The 18,848-nt window shown below is 41.1% G+C and overlaps 1 protein-coding gene across 4 annotated transcripts in view; it reads left to right on the forward strand.

Annotated features, from left to right (window-relative positions):
* Window positions 1-18,848, forward strand: part of clcn2c (chloride channel 2c) — a 510,268-nt gene that overhangs the window by 364,834 nt on the left and 126,586 nt on the right. The window lies entirely within an intron of this gene.

The raw sequence follows: 18,848 nt of genomic DNA on the forward strand, positions 1-18,848 counted from the left end.
TAGGATCAAAAATCTGAGGTGCAATGGGACTTGGGTGTCTTCATGCAGGATTCCCTGAAGATTAATTGCAGGTTGAGTTGGTGGTGAGGAAGGCAAATGCAATGTTAGCATTTATTTGAGAGGACTAGAACATAAAAACAAGGATGTAATACTGAGGCTTTTAAAGGCACTGTCAATGCCTCACTTGGAGTAATGTGAGCAGGTTTGGGCCTCTTATCTAAGAAAGGAAGTGCTTTCATTGGAGAGAGTTCAAAGGAGGTTCATGAAAAGGATTCCGGGATCGAAAAGCTTAACATATGAGCAACATTTGGTGGTTCTGCGACGGTATTTGCTGGAATTCGGAAGAATGAGGGGTGACCTTATTGAACCTATCGGATGTTGAAAGCCTTTGATAGAATGGATGTGGAGAGGATGTTTCTTATGCGGGGGAGATTAGGACCAGAGGGCACAGCCACCAAATAGAGGAATATCCATTTTGAATGGAGATGAGGAGGAACTTCTTTAACCAGAGGGTGGTGAATTTGTGGAATTTGTTGCCACAGATAGCTTTGGAGGTCAGGTCAATGTGTATTTAAGGAAGAGGTTGATAGACTCTTGATTCATCAGGGTGTGAAAGGTTACAGGGAGAAGGTGGGGGAATGGGGTTCAGAGAGAAATGGATCAGCCATGATCAAATGGCAGAGCAGACTCAGTGGGCTGAATGGCCTAATTCTGCTGCAATATCTTATAGTCTTATGATCAGTGACAATGACTCTGTCTTATATTTGCCTATAATTTGCTCTACTGTTGTATTCCACCTCCTATTGCTGTATCTCCTTTGTCATTGATCATCCAGTTTAAATCATATTGCAACATATTTTTCAAGTTGTCTCAATGTTTTTTCACAGTTTGATTAATTCAATATGTGCATTTTCTCTTTTGATTTTCCAAGATCATGAATCCTTTACTCATTTCTGCTGATGCCTGTCATTCCTCTTACCCTCACTGCAGTCTCTTTCCCTTTTGCAACTTATTTGTGTTGTTGATAATTTATTTGATATCTGACAGCCTTGCAATTGAAATATTCTTTTCATGACTTTATTTTTAGAACTTCAGGTGGTAGAATATTGCAAATTATTGATCAAATTGTTATTTATTCCAATTGAATGATGACAAAGAAGACGACTATTTGGCCCAATGAGTCACGCCGACTCCCCAGTAAAACAAGTCCCATCAATTCTACTCTTTATTTTTTTGTGGCCCTTCGCATTATTTTCTAGCTCCCGTTTGAATTTTTCTCCTACATACCTGTAATAATTGGTAATAATCAGTAGCCAGTTAACCTAATAGCATGTGAAAGGAAATCAGAGTACATGAAGAAAATCCATGTTACCACGGAGACCATACAATCTCCACACAGAACTCTGGTCTGAAACCAGGTCATTGTAAGCCATAAGCACTGACTATTGCACCACTGTGCACCAGTGATCCCTTTTAGAAGTTTGCATCTATGAATGTCTGTCATGATAAAGTACCTCAACATTACTGTTATTGGTAACATATTATTAATGAATGCTCTTTAGATATATAAATAGACTAACTGGAACTATAATACCAAAGCAAATTAAATTGAGGGAAAAAAAGTTAACAAAGAAACTTAATATTAAACAAGTCATTAGCAACAGAGCATTGAAGCAACTGTGTGATCTCCGCTGGTTCAATATGTGGCCTGGTTAGTGGTTCAAAATAATTCAGAACGGTTTGAGTTTGATTCCAGGTTTGTGCTGGGTTAGCCAGTCATAACAAGGATGATACTCCCAATACTGAGAATGAACTGAGCATTGCAAAGCCAGAGGGGGAAAAAATCACAGCTTGGTTCCCAACTCCTGCCTCTTTCAATAATCCCTGTTTTATTATGCGGCAAACGGACAAAATAGTTTGTGACTGTGATGCCCAGTTAGATGAAGCACCTCTTGGCATGCTCTGACTAGACTTGCCCTTGAAGAGGTTACTGAGGGGCTATAAGCAGTGTGGAGCATGCCCTGTAATGCAATTTATCAATACAAAATTTTGTTAGCCAGCAATATTGGGATTAAATGAAGGATTACTGGACTTTATGATATAAATGTGCAGTTGATGTTTCAGAATAAAAGGAGAACTGTAATCTGGTGGCTACTTTAGTTATGGTCTTCGATGATACTCAAGCTTCAGATCTTTACTGAACTAGTTTGCTGGAAAATTTGAAAATTACAAATGTTAATTTTTCATACATTTTTTATTGTGTTGAGTGAATTGTTTATGCAATAGACTATCAATATGATTGGAATCTAGCATCTCTATATATTTAATACCTGGTACTTGGAAAATGGGTGTTATCAAGCTCTCTGCAACATCTGATTAGGATCTCCCTTTTGAAACTGATTTACAGATTTGCAATTAGCACCATATATGGATCCAGTACAAGAAAGGAAAGGTCTTAGTAGCAGGAGTAACAGGATGCCAACGCTAAAAAATTATAATTAATTAACTGCAGTTATTGTGGAGGAAGTTAATGTGGAGAAGAGATTACAAACTGAGCACTGCAGTTGGAAACTATGCAGAAAGTGTAGATGAGTGCTTGAACATATTTTGGAAGGATTGTTGTTGATCCTGCTGGATCTTCATCTTGACTAAGGGCCAGAGGAAAAAAGGAAAAGACAAGGTAAACTTGCTGGAATAGGAATGTATACACTGTCATCATCAGTAAATCCTCACTCACTCTCTGATTAGTGATTGGAGCAGCTATGCCCACAATGAGGGAAGAGTGTGTACCATGTGTGGTACCATCTTCTATGGCTGAAGAGCTGTGACAACAAAGCATACTATTTATGAGAGAGTGGGCAATTGAGTAATTCAATCTTGACCAGACCTGGGTTAATTAAGCATCTTATTATTATTGTGGATATTGATCTCTTGCTTTTGTATTTGATGACTTTCTGGACTCTCTAGGCAACTACATCTTCTATGCTGGTCAACCTGTCTTGTGTGTATGTGAAACTGAAACCCATTCCTGTGTGTGAAGCTGCTGTAAGTGCTCCACAGTCTTCACCATAACTTTCATCGATAATGGTCCTATGATCAAAAAGGTTCAAAGTAAAATTTATTATCAGAGTACATGCACATTACCACATTTAACCCTGAGATTCTGCTCCCTGTGGGCATACTTAGCAAACCTATAGAACAGTAACTGTAAACAGGATCAATGAACAACAAGCTGTGCAAATGAAAATATAAATAGCAATAAGTAACGAGCATGGAATAACAAGTTAAAGAGTCCTTAAAGTGAGACCATTGTCGTGGAACACCAGAAATAGAATGAGTGTCATTACCCCCTTTTACTCAAGAGCAAGAGCCTGATAGTTGAGGGATAATAACTGTTCTTGAACCTGGTGGTGTGAGTCCTGATGGCAGCAATGAGAAAAGAGCATGGCCTGGATGGTGAGGAGCTTTGATGATGGATGCTGCTTTTCTACGGCAGTGTTTCGTGTAGATGTGCTCAATGCTAGTGAGGGCTTTACCCATGATGTACTGAGCCAAGTCCACTACCTTTTGTAGGATTTTCCACTCAGCGGCATTGGTGTTCCCAAACCAGACCGTAATGTAGCCATCAACAGACTTTCCACCACTGCATCACTGCCCCTTTAAGAGTTACAGAGGGGAAGATAGTCAAGCTGAGTATTTTCTGCATTGGAGCAAATTAAAACGGGTACTTCTTAAGCACCCAGGTCTTTGTAAAAGATCCGTGTGTGAAAATTCTGCTCAGAAGGTTGTACGACAACTGGCATGAGTCTCCATTTTAAGAAATACTTATGATAGATTAGTAAATTCCAGCTTATAATCTTTACAAAATTAAATTACAAAAATAATGCACAGCATGCTGTTAATCGTAACTATTCCTTTTAAACAAATTTGCACGGAAATCTTTTGGTAATTTTGTTCTCATCGCCTACAAGAACATAAAGCAATAAAGAGACCAAAATTACCTTTTAAAAAATTTAGCAATTATCTTTATCCTAGCAGCTCTTCAAAATAAATATTATACATATAACTTCCAACAAACCTCTCAGGGTAGATTGCATCATTTGTTCACTTTGAGTCTTAAGTAAAATCATTTGGCAGGTAGTGGATTCAGCTTTCAAACCTTCGGTGATCTATTAAGTATCACATTTTCTGCCACTTCAAATTGGTGCCTTACTGAGTGAACATCAGTTTTACTGAATAGTGACAGTGGGTGTTATTGGGACAATGTACAGATTTTTGTGTTTCTCAAATACACATTAATTCACACGAGAGTCTTTGAGTACTTGAGTGCTTTCTGATTGGTCTTTTCTCCTGAAAAAGCATCTCTGTGGTAGCCCACTTTTCATTGTTGTAACAGATACTGACTCAGTTTTCCAAATGGACCTTTTTTGTCTGGGAAAACAATGAGTGGAAATTTATTTTATCAGATCTCTGCTCACTTTTCCTCGTGTACAATTCCACAAGGCCTGAAGCAGTTGTCTGCCTTAAAAGCAATGATTCCCATCTGAAATATTTGAAAGAAGAAAAGCGTCTCAGGAATCTGGTCAGATTATGTGCGTGGTACGATAGGGACCATCACTTACATCAGAAAGAGAGCAATTTGGTGCAGCTGACAGATCAGACCTGATTGAACTTCTGGCATGTTTTTGTCATGTTCAATGATGTTAATCATTGATGTTAATGTTAATGTTAATGTTAATGCTGATGCTTCCAATATTCTGCATAGTATTCAGTTTAGTAGAGCTGCATTAGAACCGTGTGCCAAAATGGTCAAAATCCAGCAAGGTGTCAGCAGTACGTTTAGCAGGTTCTGCCACATTGACATTGCCTAACCTACAGAGCATGGGTTCCCAACCTGGGGTCCACGGACCCCTCGGTTAACGGTAAGGGTCCATGGCATAAAAAAGGTTGGGAACCCCTGCTCTGGATAATTGTTGTACATAGTTGTACCTTGTGATAATTTATCTCATACATTCTCAAACCTTCAGCCATATTTTGTTTTCTCCTGCCCCTGCCTGTTTTTCACTTCAGAAAGCTATCGTTTATCCCTCTTTAAAGTTTACCCATTTCACCTTTAAGTTATCTGAAGCCATGAATGTTCACAAAAAGTTGGTGTAGGAGGGCATGTCCTGGGTGGTGAGGATCCTTAATGATGGACGCTGTCTTCCCAAGGCACCGCTCCTTGAAGTTGGCAGGTTCCAGAAGTACTGGGTTAATGCCTAATGTCATATTCAAACCACACAATGAAAGGCTTGCTGCCATGGGCTTTCTCTGATTTTGCTGCGACACAGTTGATGAACTCTATTAAGGATAGAATTCGAGGTTAAAAGCTGTATACTTTCTGTAAGCTTAAAAAAGTACTTTCAGAAATAAAGGAGAACAATTAGCCAATAAATTGGTCTTTCTGCCGCACTTTCAAATTAATATTTCTCCCAGACATAGTCAATGAAATGTTGCATCATGATAATTTTACTACTCTGCCCATAGACTTAATAACATTTAATATTAAATATTAAAATTCAATCAAAATAAGCATCTCTGAGATATATTGACTGAAGGCAATATCTTCAGTTTATACACATACTGTATGTCAAAAAAAAGTCTTTTTTGTTGTTAAAATATCACTGTTGTTAAAACTGTTAAAAACTGTACCCAACCTTAAAAGCCAGGAAATTCCAAGTTGTGTCCATTACCCCAGTCTGCTTTAATGCCCATTTTTCCAAGAAAGCCAATACATCTTCTGTAACGGTTTCCCACCTCACTGCTTGACAATTCCAAGTTCACCTCAGGTCTAACCCAGGCTCATGGTCAGCCCTGATAATAAAGCAGAAATTGCTGGAAATAGTCAGCAGCATTTGTGGAAAGTTTTGTGCTGAAGACTCTTTAACAGCTTTGGAATCTTCAATTTAAAATATTATCCCTTTTCAATTTTCCATTGCCTGACTTGCTGAATATTTCCAATATTATTCTATATTTAAGATTTATGGCATCTACACTTAATTTACTTCCAATTTCTGTACTCTTCTATCTTCGCAGTTCCCATCCTCCTCCTTTGCATGTGTTTTGTTTTTAATCAATGTTGATAACATGCATTAACAGCTCTCTCTATCACTGGCTTCTGAACCATTGTGCATCCAATAGCATAACCAGAAACAAGTATCAAATATAGCTTCCACAAAAGGGTCCCCCTGCCACCACTCTTCAAGGTTTCACAAGCTGATCCAGGCAGGTACTTCTATGACCCTAATATGCCCTGTACCATCAAACCAGCTCGTTTGCATCTTCATAGCACTTCCTGGAGTTCTTTTGTTTTCTAGGTTCACTACTGCTAGTTAATCATATTTATTACTCCATTAGTTTTTGTGCCAACCTTCAAGAGTTCCATTCAATAAGCTTTGCGATTCATGAAGGTTCCTACACCTGAAGCCCACCTGCTCTGCAATATTCATTCATTTTGCCAGTGCATCAGCTCCGAAGCCTTCAACATAAGATGTTATTCAGATGCAGGAAATCAGAAGTAGCACATACGAAATGCTGGAGCAACTTAGAACGTCAGGCAGCATCTATGCAAAGGAATAAACAGTCAATGTTTCGGACAAGGCCCTTCATCAAGATATGATGAAGGTGCCCTGACGAAGGCTGTCGGCTCAAAACGCCAACTGATTATTCCTTTCCGTTGATGCTGCCTGATCTGCTGTGTTGTTCCAGCATTTTGTATGTGTTATCCAAAGCCTTAATCTTGACAAGTTGCTTCTGAGGGTATGTAATAGAACCAATATGGTTAGGAAATATCCTTTTTGAGCAGTGTTTGGGAAGTGAATTTGGAATGAGTTGTGGCATTGTTTATAAAGTGTGAGGCTGAAATAGCAGAAGGGTTTGCTGCTAAACGTAAGGTGTCAGGAAGAGGATGTAAAGGAGGTTGGGGTGGTGGAGGTGGAGTTTCACATCAGTTCCATCACATATCCTCTGCTGGTGGAGAAGTTGACTCCATGCTCCTCCACCCAACCTCCTTTACCTTCCATCCCCATCACCTCATATTCTGCAGCAGACTCTTTAGCTGTCTCACTCCTACAATTCAACCTATGTCATGGCTCCTTCCAAATTCACTTCCCAGAACTCTACTCAAACCTGTACTACCCAGGCCACACGTTACCCTCACTATGTTTCGTGTTTGGTTGTCTTTGCCACCCTGAAGTACTGCAGTATTTGTTATTAATTTTTTTGACATTGAGTTAGCTGTTTCTAATTAGGATGGCAGCAGGCACTGCACAATTTGCTTTGCTGTTCATGGGTCATTAACCCTGATAATTATTCAGTGTGTTAGATTGGCAATATGTGTGTGGATATTGGTTAGCACAGAATTAAGCACAGTTATAGTTTTATAATCTGCCATCACTCTCTGTCAAGGTTCATGAAGGATCGATGGACAATTAGTTGAGGTACTTGTACATGCCTGGTACCAACAGAAGTGCAGCCAGCAAGGAGCCAACAGCTGCAGGAAAGGAGGAAGCAATTACTCGATGAATTAAAGAATAGAATTTTATAAAATGGATGCTAACTAATTCTGACAGCTGCAGAATGATAGGACTGATAAGACGCTGTTGTCTACTGATTGCACGCACACTTTTGAGTGCCGTTTGTGGCATTCTGGGATATCTACACTGACCTTAGGGGTCTCCAGGTTTGATCATGCAGGAGTGTCTATGTGGTGGCATGAACTTGAGGGCTTTGCACCATACGGACTACTTGGCTGCTATGAAATGAGTGCATAAGCTGGTGACGTTGAGCTCACTTTGACCGTTAAAACAAAGTGGAACCATTGTAAACTCCCACAGCCCCCAATGATCCTGTGAATTCAGTCTCTGAGGCGGATGTGAGAGCATCCTTCTGGAGGGTGAACCCACAGAAAGCATCTGGATGGGGTACCTGGCCAAGTACGAAAGGCCGGTGCTGGTCATTTGGCTGGAGTGTTCATTGAAATCATTAGCCTCTCACTTCAATAGTCAGAGGTACCCACCTACTTCAAGCAGGCTTCAGTTATACTGGTGCCTCAGAATGTGATAACCTGCCTCAATAACTATTGTCTGGTAGCACTTACATCCACAGTGATAAAGTGTTTTGAGAGGTTGGTGATGAAACATATCAACTTCTGCCTGAGAAGCAACTTGGATCTGCTCCAATTTGCCTACTGGACCAACAGGCCAATAGCAGATGCCAAATCAGTGGCTCTTCACTCAACCCGGAAACACCTGGCAGCAAAGATGCATACATCAGGATGTTTTTTATTGACTACAGCTCGGCATTCAATACTATCATCCCCTCAAAACTAATCAATAAGCTTCACAACTTGGGCCTCAATACCTCCTTGTGCAATTGGATCCTGGATTTCCTCACTTGCAGACCCCAGTCGGTTTGGATTGGCAGCAACATCTCCTCCACAATTTCCATCATCACAGGTGCACCACAAGGTTGTGTGCTTAGCCCCCTGCTCTACTCACCTGATTGAGAGGCTAAGCACAACTCCAATGCCATATTTAACTTTGCTGATCACACCACTGCCATTGGCCGTATCAATATAGAATCTGGCTGAGTGGTGCCACAACAACAACCTCTTGCTCAATCTCAGCAAGACCAAGGAGCTGATTATTGATTTCAAGAGGAAGAAAACAGAGGTCCGTGAGCCAGCCCTCATCGGAGGGGGCAACTTTAAATTCCTCGGTGTTATAATTTCAGAGGATCTATCCTGGGCTCAGCATGCAAGTGCAATTACAAAGAAAGCATAGCAACATCTTTAATTCATTAGAAGTTTGCAAAGATTCAGCATGATATCTAAAACTTTGACAAACTTCTACAGATGTGTAGTGGAGAGTATATTGACTGTTTACATTGCAGCATGGTATGGAAGCACCAATGCCCCTGACTGGAAACTCCTATAAAAAGTAGTGGATACGGCCCAGTCCATCATGCGTAAAGCATTTGAACACATCTACATGGAGCACTGTCGCAGGAAAGCAGCATCCATCACCAGCCAGGCCATGCTGTCTTCTCACTGCTGCCATCAGGAAAAAGGTACAGGAGCCTCAGGACCCACACCACCGGGTTCAGGAACAGTTATTACCCTCAACCATCAGGCTCTTGAACCAATGGGGATAACTTCGCTCAACTTCAGTCAGCCCCCTCACCCCATCATTAAAGTGTTCCCAGAATCGATGGATTCACTTTCAAAGACTCTTCATCTCATATTCTCAATGTTTATTGCTTATTTTATTATTTTTTAATTCTCTTTTGTATTTACAGTTTGTTGTCCTTTGCTCATTAGTTGTCTGTCCTGTTGGGTGTGGTCTTTCATTGATTCTATTGTGTTTCTTGGATTTACTGCAAGAAAACGAATCTCAGGGTTGTATATGGTGACATATATATGCTTTGATAATAAATTTGCCTTGAAGTTTGAACTTTTTATAGTTGTGCTGGACCAGAAGTCTGTGCAAGTCAGCTGAAGCAATATTTGAAGTTAGTCCTCTAATAGTAATGTAAGTGCTCAGATTTTTTTTCTTCCTTTGATTATCATTAAGGGGTGTGTTTAAAAGCTACTGTGACAGATAGCTTGTCCCATAATCCTTCACAGTTTGCTGGAATGGTTTCCATACTACGTAACTGAGCTATCCTTACCTTTACAGTACAAAGGTATCCCACAGCACTTGGACATGCAGTGGCCCCCGTCCGTTCCTGTAACTGAGCTTTTTTATCCTATGAAATCTCTTTCTGCCCTTACAGTGTTTGGCACAGTTCTCAATGGGTCAATCTTTCCTTCTACCTGAGTTTGAGTATTGTGCATTGCTACACTGAGGGAGAGTCTATTAGTCCAATTCTGTGAGTGAAGTCGAGCGCAGTTAAAGTTCTGCTTTCCTCCAGGTAAACAAATTGAAAACCCAAATTTAGCTGTACAGAACCAAAAATGGAAAATATTGAGGAAGATCAGCAGGCCAGCCAGACTCTGTGCAATGAAAAATTGAATTAACATTTCAGGTCAATCACCTTCAATGGAACAATGAGGGTCCTTTTGTGGAGAGAAGATATTGTGGCCTTTGTTAAATCTAAGCTTCTGAAAATGTGCACTTTGTTTGTAAAAGCTCGGGTTGAAAGAAACCTTGTTCATGAAGTATTATGCTATTTCAAAATGCTCCCAGGGCAAGAACAACTTGCTTCTATTCTCACATTTTCATATTCTGAGGCCCCTCTACCTTGGACATGTGTAGGACAGAAAGTGCTTGATGTGTAGATTAGGAGATGTTCCTTCCACTATTTACAGTGTCTATAAAAAAGTATTCACCCCCCCCCCCCCCCGGAAGTTTTCATGTTTTATTGTTATACAACATTGAATCACAGTGGATTTAATTTGGTTTCTTTTGATACTGATCAATGGAAAAAGACTCCTGATAAAGTGAAAACAGATCTCCACCAAGAGATCTAAATTAATTACAAATATATAACACAAAATAATTGATTGCATAAGTATTCACCCCTTTAATATAGGTAGATAGATACCTTATTGTTCACAAAGGAAATTAGTGTCTCAGTAGCATTACAACTGCAGATATACAAATATTAGAAGAAAAGTAAGAAAAAATAAAAAGTAAGTTACCTCAAACTGTAACAGGAGGGGAGGTATATAGGTTGACTCATTATAGAGCCTAATGGCCAAGAGTCAGAATGACCTCATGTAGTGCTCTTTGGAACAGCACAGTTGTCAGTCTATTATTAAAAATGCTCCTCTGTTCAGCGGAGATGGCATACGGAGGGTGAGAAACATTGTCCAGAATTGGCAGGATTTTCCAGAGGGTCTTTGTTCTACCACAGCCTTCAGCACCAGTTTGACTCCAATAACAGAGTCAGACTTTCTAATCAGTTTATTGAGCCTGTTGGCATCACCCATGTTGATGTCTTTGCCCCAGCACACCACCACATAGAAGATTGTACTGGCGACAACAGACTGGCAGAACAAATGAAGGAGAGGCCTGCATACTCCAAAACAACTCAGTCTCCACAGAAGGTAGAGGGGATTCTTCTTTTACACAGCCTCTGTGTTGGTTCTCCACTCGTGTGTCGTCCAGGTTCACCTCCAGATACTTGTAGGTCCTCACCACATCCTCACCATCAATAGTAACAGGGAGCAGTGCAGGCTTACTCTTCCTAAGACTAAAGTCCAGCACCATCTCCTTTGTCATACAGATGTTGAGCCACAGATGATTCAGCTTGCACTATTTAACAAAGTACTCCCCCAGGGTCCTGTATTCATCCTCTTGTCCTCCCTCTATACACCCAACTATTGCTGAGTTATCAGAGAATTTGTGCAGATGACATGACTCAGTGTTGTATCTAAAGTCTGAGGTATACAGGGTAAACAGGAAGGGAGCCAGTACAGTCCCCTGTGGGGCCCCAGTGCTGCATGTAGCCATGTCTGACACACAGCTCTGAAGCCACACAAACTGTGCTCTGCCAGTCAGGTAACCCATTAACCAGGATACAATGGAAGTGCCAACCTGCATTGAATGGAACTTTTCCCCAGCAATGAGGGCTGCATGGTATTGAAGGCAAAATCAAAAAACATGATCCTCACAGTGCTGTCCTGCTTATCCAAGTGGGAGTAGGTTCTGCTCAGCAGGAAGATGACAGCATTATTGACTCCAATGTGGAGCACAACTACAAAGGATCGAGGACTGATCTGACCAGGGGTTGGAGGTGAGCCAGGACCAGCCTCTCTAGGGTATATATGATGTGTGAGGTCAAGGCCACTGGACGGTAGTCATTCAAGATTTTTGGTTGGCCCTTCTTGGGTACTGGGACTATACAGGATCCTTTCCAGGCAGAGACTGTGAGTGAAAGTGTGCTGGAGAACTCCACACAGCTGCTCGGCACACTCCTTCAGGACCTCGGGGTTCACACCATCCGGTCCCAATGCTTTGCCGTGTCCGAGTTTCCCCAGATCCCTTCTCACCTGCTCAGTAGTGAAGTTGAGCCCATGATGACTGGGGAATTGGTGGAAGGTGAGGGCTGGGGGAAGTGAAGATCAGGATGATAACATTTGGGATATGGAGGTGTGGATGGTAGGTACAGGGTAAGGAGGTATGACACACCAAATCATCACAAATACAGCCAGTTTTGGAAGTCACGTAATTAGTTGAACAAAGATCACCTGTGTGCAGTCCAGGTGTTTCGACTGATTGTAGTAAAAATACACCCTTATCTGGAAGGTCCAACTGCTGGTGAGTCAGTATCCTGGCAAAAACTACACCATGAGTACAAAAAAAACACTCCAGACATCTCTGCAAAAAGATTATTAAAAAGCACAAGTGAAAATGGATACAAGAAAATTTCCGAGTCACTGAATATCCCTTGGAGTACAGTTAAGTCTATCATCAAGAAATGGAAAGAACATGACACAGCTGTAAATCTGCCTAGAGCAGGCTGTCCTCAAAAACGGAGTGACCGTGCAAGGAGGGGATTAGTGAGGGAGGCCTCCAAGAGACCGATGACAACTCTGGAGGAGTTACAAACTTCAGTCGCTGAGATGGGAGAGACTGCGTAGAAACAACTGTTTGCCCGGGTGCTTCACCAGTCACCGTTTTATGGGAGAGTGGCAAAGAGAAAGCCACTGATGGAAAAAAAACTGTCATGAAATCTCAGCTAGAGTTTGCCAGAAGGCATGTGGGGGACTCTGAAGTCAGCTGGAAGAAGGTTCTGTGGTCTGATGAAACCAAAATTGAGCTTTTTGGCCATCAGACTACATGCTATGTTTGGCATAATCCAAACACCACACATCATCCCTACTGTGAAGCATGGTGGTGGCTGCATCAGGCTGTGGGGATGCTTCACTGCAGCAGGCCCTGGAAGGCTTGTGAAGGTAGAGGGTAAAATGAATGCAGCAAAATTCAGGGAAATCCTGGATGAAAAGAACTGCAACTTGGGAGAAGATCTGTTTTCCAGCAAGACAATGACCCCAAGCATAAAGCCAATGCTGAATGGCTGAAAAAGAACAAAGTCAATATCCTGAAGTAGCCAAGTCAGAGTCCAGACCTCAATCCAATTGAGAGTTTGTGGCTGGACTTGAAAAGGGCTGTTCACTCACAATCCCCAAGCAATCTGACAGAGCTTAAGCAGTTTTGTAAAGAAGAATGGGGAAAAATTGAGCATCCAAATGTGCAAAGCTGATAGAGACCTATCCACACAGACTCAAGATTATATTTGTTGCCAAAGGTGTATCTACTAAATACTAACTTGAAGGGGGTGAGTAATCAGTCAATCAATTATTTTGTGATTTAATAATTGTAATAAACTTAGACCAATTTGTTTCACTTTGACACAAGAGTTTTCTTCTGTTGATCAGTGTCAAAAAAGCCAAACACTGTGATTCAATGTTGTAAAACAATAGAAATGAAAACTTCCGGGGGGGGGGGGGGGAGTGAATATATAGGCACTGTATGTTGGCTGAGAAATGAACTTGTAGTTCTCAATGTTATCCCAAATGCATGACCTCCATTCTGAAAATGTATGGGCTACAGATCCCAAAAGTTGGTGGGTATGAAGCCCTTTTCTCAGGGACACTTTGAGAACTTCCTTGATTGCTTTCAGCTGAGCACAATGGAATCTCTTGCTGTGACAGAGGTTAGGACAGGCATCTGTTTCAGAAGTCTGGACATGTTGGCTCCAAGGGGCATATGAATGACATGGCTCGTCCATCTCTTGAGTGATTTCCTACAGGAAATTCATGACCCAGGTGTGAATGAGATGTCAGAGACCCAGGCTATAAGGTAAACCGTGAGCATCTGTGCCAGCTTTGAAGTCTTAATCTTCAAGTAACCTTTTCCTTTGGCAACCAAATGTCATGCAGGTGCACTAAAGGTCATGACCAATTCCATCAGCAATACCTGCCTTTGTGGAGAGGTGACTCTTGATATATGGAAAGCAGACCACATTTTCCAGGGATTTACAATGAAAGTTTATTGCCAAAGGACAATGTAGTACAGCAGGGCAGGTTGGTAGAGGACATTTGTTGTGTAGATCTCAGATGTAAGGCTTGTTCTCTTGGATGCTTCAGTGAACAGGTTAATTATGGCTTGGGGCTCTGACTCCAAACATGTCATCTGTATTTTGCAGTTCAGTGACTGAAGTGGAGATGACATTGTGGATGACACAAAACAATGTAGCGTTGCTGATAATGGGGAAGACGGTCGTAGGTTATGATGACATTGATCAACTGGTAAATTGAAAGAAACAATGCAAATGGTATTTAATCCCACAAGGTGTGAAGTGATCCATTTTAGGAGGTCTAGTATAGGTAGGACGTGCACCCTGAATGCTAGGGCTCGGGGAGTATTGGAGAACAGAGGTATACAAGCACATTATCTCCCTAATGGTGGTAGTACAGATAGAGCAGGTGTGAAAAAGGATCACAGAATGCTGGTCTTCATTTATTGGGGCATAGAATGGTATTTGTGGCATAACTTTTTCAAGCTTTAATTTGACCAAAATATTGTGTGCAGTCCTTTTCTGAGGTGTTTACTTTAGAGATACAGCACAGCAACAGAACCTTACAGCCCAAAGACCCCATGTCACCCAATTACATAAATGTAACCAATTAACTTGCTAATCCATACGCTTTTGGAATGTGGGAGGAAACTGGAACACCCGTCAGAAACACACACAGTCATAGGGAGATTGTACGAGCTCCGTACAGACCGCAGTAGAAGTGAACCAAGTTCCTGGCGCTGTGAAGAACTACTCTGATTGCTAAACTACAGTGCCACCTGAATCCTGGACATCACACTGTAAAAAATGACTCAAGTGCACTAGGTGTGGAGAAGAAATTTGCCAAGATGTTGCCTGGGATGCAAAGTTTCATATAGGAGGAGAGACTGAGCGTGCAGGGTTCATTTTTTGTAGAGTAGCAAAGGTGGTGGGGGTGGGGAACTGATGCACACTTTCCCCCATAATTGAGAAGTCTAAAACTAGAGGAATTAAGATGAGGAGTAAGAAAATTAGTGGGGAACTGAGGAAAAACATTTACCTAGAGGTTTGTTACTATTTGGAATTCCTGCCTAAGAAGATGGGGGATGTTTGTTCGCCTTGTTGTGTGCAATTTTTTATTCATTTTATTACATTTCATTGTATTTTTCTGTGAATACCCACAAGAAAATTAATCTCAGAGTACTATATGGTGACATGTACAGTATGTACTTTGATAATAAGTTTACTTTGATCTCTAAACTTTGGGGGGGGGGGAAGAGGTCATCCTTGTGAAGCTTCTAAATCTTGCTGAGAAACATCAATCCCAAATTCACAGCTTCTTCTCTTATATCTAAAATGTTAGAGGACCTGTGAGATGCCACATTCTTGATCAGCTTCTAGAAAATAAATTTACGGATTAGAATAGCTACAGAACAGTTTCCCTCCTGTTTGCTACAAAGAGTCATCACCAAGGTCCTCCTCAGCTGCCTTCCAGTGGCTGAAGAGATGCCTGCGAAATTATTGCATAAGTTTTGTTCATCTTGAGGCACAGAGGATATGATCTGCACCACACGACACTCCAAGAAAAATGCAGGGAACAGCTTCGGCCACTGCATGTGGCCTTTTTTGACTTCACAAATATCTATTTGTCAGGTCCAATAAGTGACTGAAATACGCAGTTTCATGTTAATTCGGAGCGAACGATATAAATTCATGGGTGATATTTGCATTGCATTTGGCTATACAATCAATTAAAATCAGCATAACCTGATGCACTTCGATTTCATTCATTCAGCACCATCAACTGTTGTGTGAAACTTAACAGTCACCAATCCTCAAAGTTCAAAGTAAGTTTATTATCAGCCTGTCACCAAATACTACCCTGAGATTTATCTTCTTGCAGGCACTTACAAAGCAATACAATAGAATCAATGAAAACTACGCACAAAGGCTGACAAACAACCAATGCACAAAAGAAGACAACCTGTGCAGTCCAATAATAAATAAATAATGCTGAGAACATGAGTTGTAGAGACATTGAAAGTGTGTCCATAGGTTGTGGAATCAATTTGTTCTTGAGCTGAGTGAAGTTATCCGCACTAGTTCAGGAACCTTGATGGTAGAAAACTCTTCCTGAAGCTGGTGATGTGGCACCTAGGGCTACCTCCTTCCCAATGGCAGCAGTCTGACCTCGATGATAGGACCTCATGAAAGAAAAGCATTTTTTGGGTTTGTTTGTCTTCCTTTGCATTTTATTTTGCACTTTTAACTACCCCTTGAAAAATCGCTAAAAATAACTTGTTTTTCTTTTCTAAATTGAACATCCACCCCCACTAGACCAGGTACACCAGCATTAACAGAATGCTTAGTTGATTTTCTGTAGGTGCACAAGCAAATTCATATGAGGCACTCAGCAATTTGCTATCACTTTCCTGCTGGTAAAATTGCTCTGAATTATAGGATCCATCACCAGAAGGACAAATTACCTTCAGAAGAAGCTGTGTATTAGGTTTGTTTGAGTTTCAATCCACTCCTTAATATAACTACTAAACATCATTAGTGTGGAGTATTTACCCATGAATCCTGTTCAGTTCACCAGTGGTAATCAAACTTATAACCATGTGAACAGCTATTAATTTAGCTTGCAATTATATTGTCAGAACTACTCTGAGAATAGTGCCCACTGATTGTGAAATGCAGACAGCAAACCTTTATTATACTGTAGTCCTCTCTGATGAAATCAAGGTGGTGGCTTGGAAATGTGTGATGCATGATTGCATGCATCCGTGACAGCAGTATATGCTTTTGCCTAATGGCAACGTGTCTAGAGCACTTTACTTCACCCAGCAGAATGATTGCTTTGGAAATTTTGCAAAGAGGCCATTTAAAAATGGAACGCTGCGCTGACTGTAACTGCTGCAGATTGAAAGTTGATACAAAGCATAGTTGCACTACTTGTGTCCATGAGAAAGGAGCTGCTTTTTACACTCGTGCATAATTAAACCCAAGTTAAGTTGAGATGACATGAGGTGACCCTTAGAAGACACGAAGATATGAATGTAGATGAAATGGTCTGTGTGCAGTGATACATGAGCACATCGGCCTGTAACGCGAGGATTTAGACCAATTGAGCTTTCTTTCCCCAGAATTAAACAGGGTGCAAACATGTGAAAACCTTTTGAGAGAAAGCTTGACCGTGTTTGAAGAATTGTGAACAGTGTTGGTTTCCTTATTTGAGGGAGAATAAAACTGTATTGGAAGCAGTTTCAGAGATTTATTCAGCTGATAGCTGGAATAGGTGGATTGTCGTATGAAGGAAACTGGACAGTGCAAACTTGTGTCTGCTGGAGCTGAAAGGAGGAAGTGATGCCTTGATTAAAGCATTTAATCTTTATGACCCAATTAAGATCTTTATGGCTATTGTTGGGATGGATGTGGATAATCTAGATTCAGGGTTTAGGGACACCTATTTAAACTGGAAGTGAGGCAAAATATTTTCCCAGAGAGCAGTAAGTCTTGGAAAATTTCTTCCTCAAAGGGCGGTGGAAGCCTAGTCTTTGAATATTTTTCAGGCAGAGGTAGACAGGCAGACAACAAAATAAACACACAGACTAGCAGTGGAATGAAAGGTCACCAGAATCAGTGGAGTGTAGAGTTGAAATTATAATCAGAATGGCCATGATTGCATTGAATTGTGGAGTAGGTTTGAGGGGTGAATCACTGACTTCTGCTCCTAATGTGTATGACCTTCGGAATACAGCTGGGGAACACACCATTCAGAAAGGAAACAGAAGGCTTCAGCACTGTGAAAATGAGACAGATGTGATTTCTGCAGAAACACGGATCATTTAATATTGCATCATGGAGCTGTGGACAACATGGCCCCCTTTAAATCTGTAAAATTAGAGGTGCTGCTTCATGACACACATTGACAATAAACATGAAGGTACAAGCTGCAGTTATCCTCCATGTTTGCATGCAGATTGGAAGAGGTGTGCCAGTGCAAAAGGAAAATCCACAGACATTCTAGTTATGTCACATACACCCATAGCCAGATCATTAATATACACAACAAACAAATGATGAAGGTGTTTGGCACACTGGGCTTCGTCAGTCAGAGTGCTGAAGACATAAATTGGGAGATTATGTTGCAGTTGTACAGGATGCTAGTGAGTCTTTTCTTGGAGTGTTGACGAGTTTTGGTCACCTTGCTATAGGAAAGGTATTATTAAACTAGAAAGGATGCAGGAAAGATTTATGAGGATGTTACCAAGACTGAGTTATTGGAAGAGTGTGAGTGGGCTAGGTCTTTTTTCCTTGCAGCATAGGGGAATGAGTGGTTTTCGTGGTGGAAAATATGAGGGGCGTTGATAAAATTAATGCACTCGGTTTTTTTTTGCAGGATTGGATAATTAAGGGCCTATTTTGAAGGCGAGAGATGAAGACATAAGATGACCCCAAGGGGTACATTTTCTACACAGAGGGCAGTATGTATATAGAGTGAGCTGCCAGAGGAAGTAGGTAGAGTAACAACTTTTAAAAGAACAGTCAGACAGGAAAGGTTGAAAAGGATATGGGTGTGTGGGACTAACTAGGATGGGCATCTTGTTCAGTATGTACTAGCTGGGCCAAAGGAGCTGCTTCCATGTTGTAAGACTCTTATCAACACCAGCACCGCTCAGCATGAATCAACCTGCTTCAAAACCTGGACTTCTTTACCTCCCTATGCAACTGGATCCTTGACTTTCTCATTGGGAGACCAGTCAGTGCAGATCGGTAATGACATATCCTCCTCGCTGAGAATC

Source organism: Hemitrygon akajei, chromosome 3 (genome assembly GCF_048418815.1).
Source record: "Hemitrygon akajei chromosome 3, sHemAka1.3, whole genome shotgun sequence".
Classification (NCBI taxonomy): Eukaryota; Metazoa; Chordata; class Chondrichthyes; order Myliobatiformes; family Dasyatidae; genus Hemitrygon; species Hemitrygon akajei.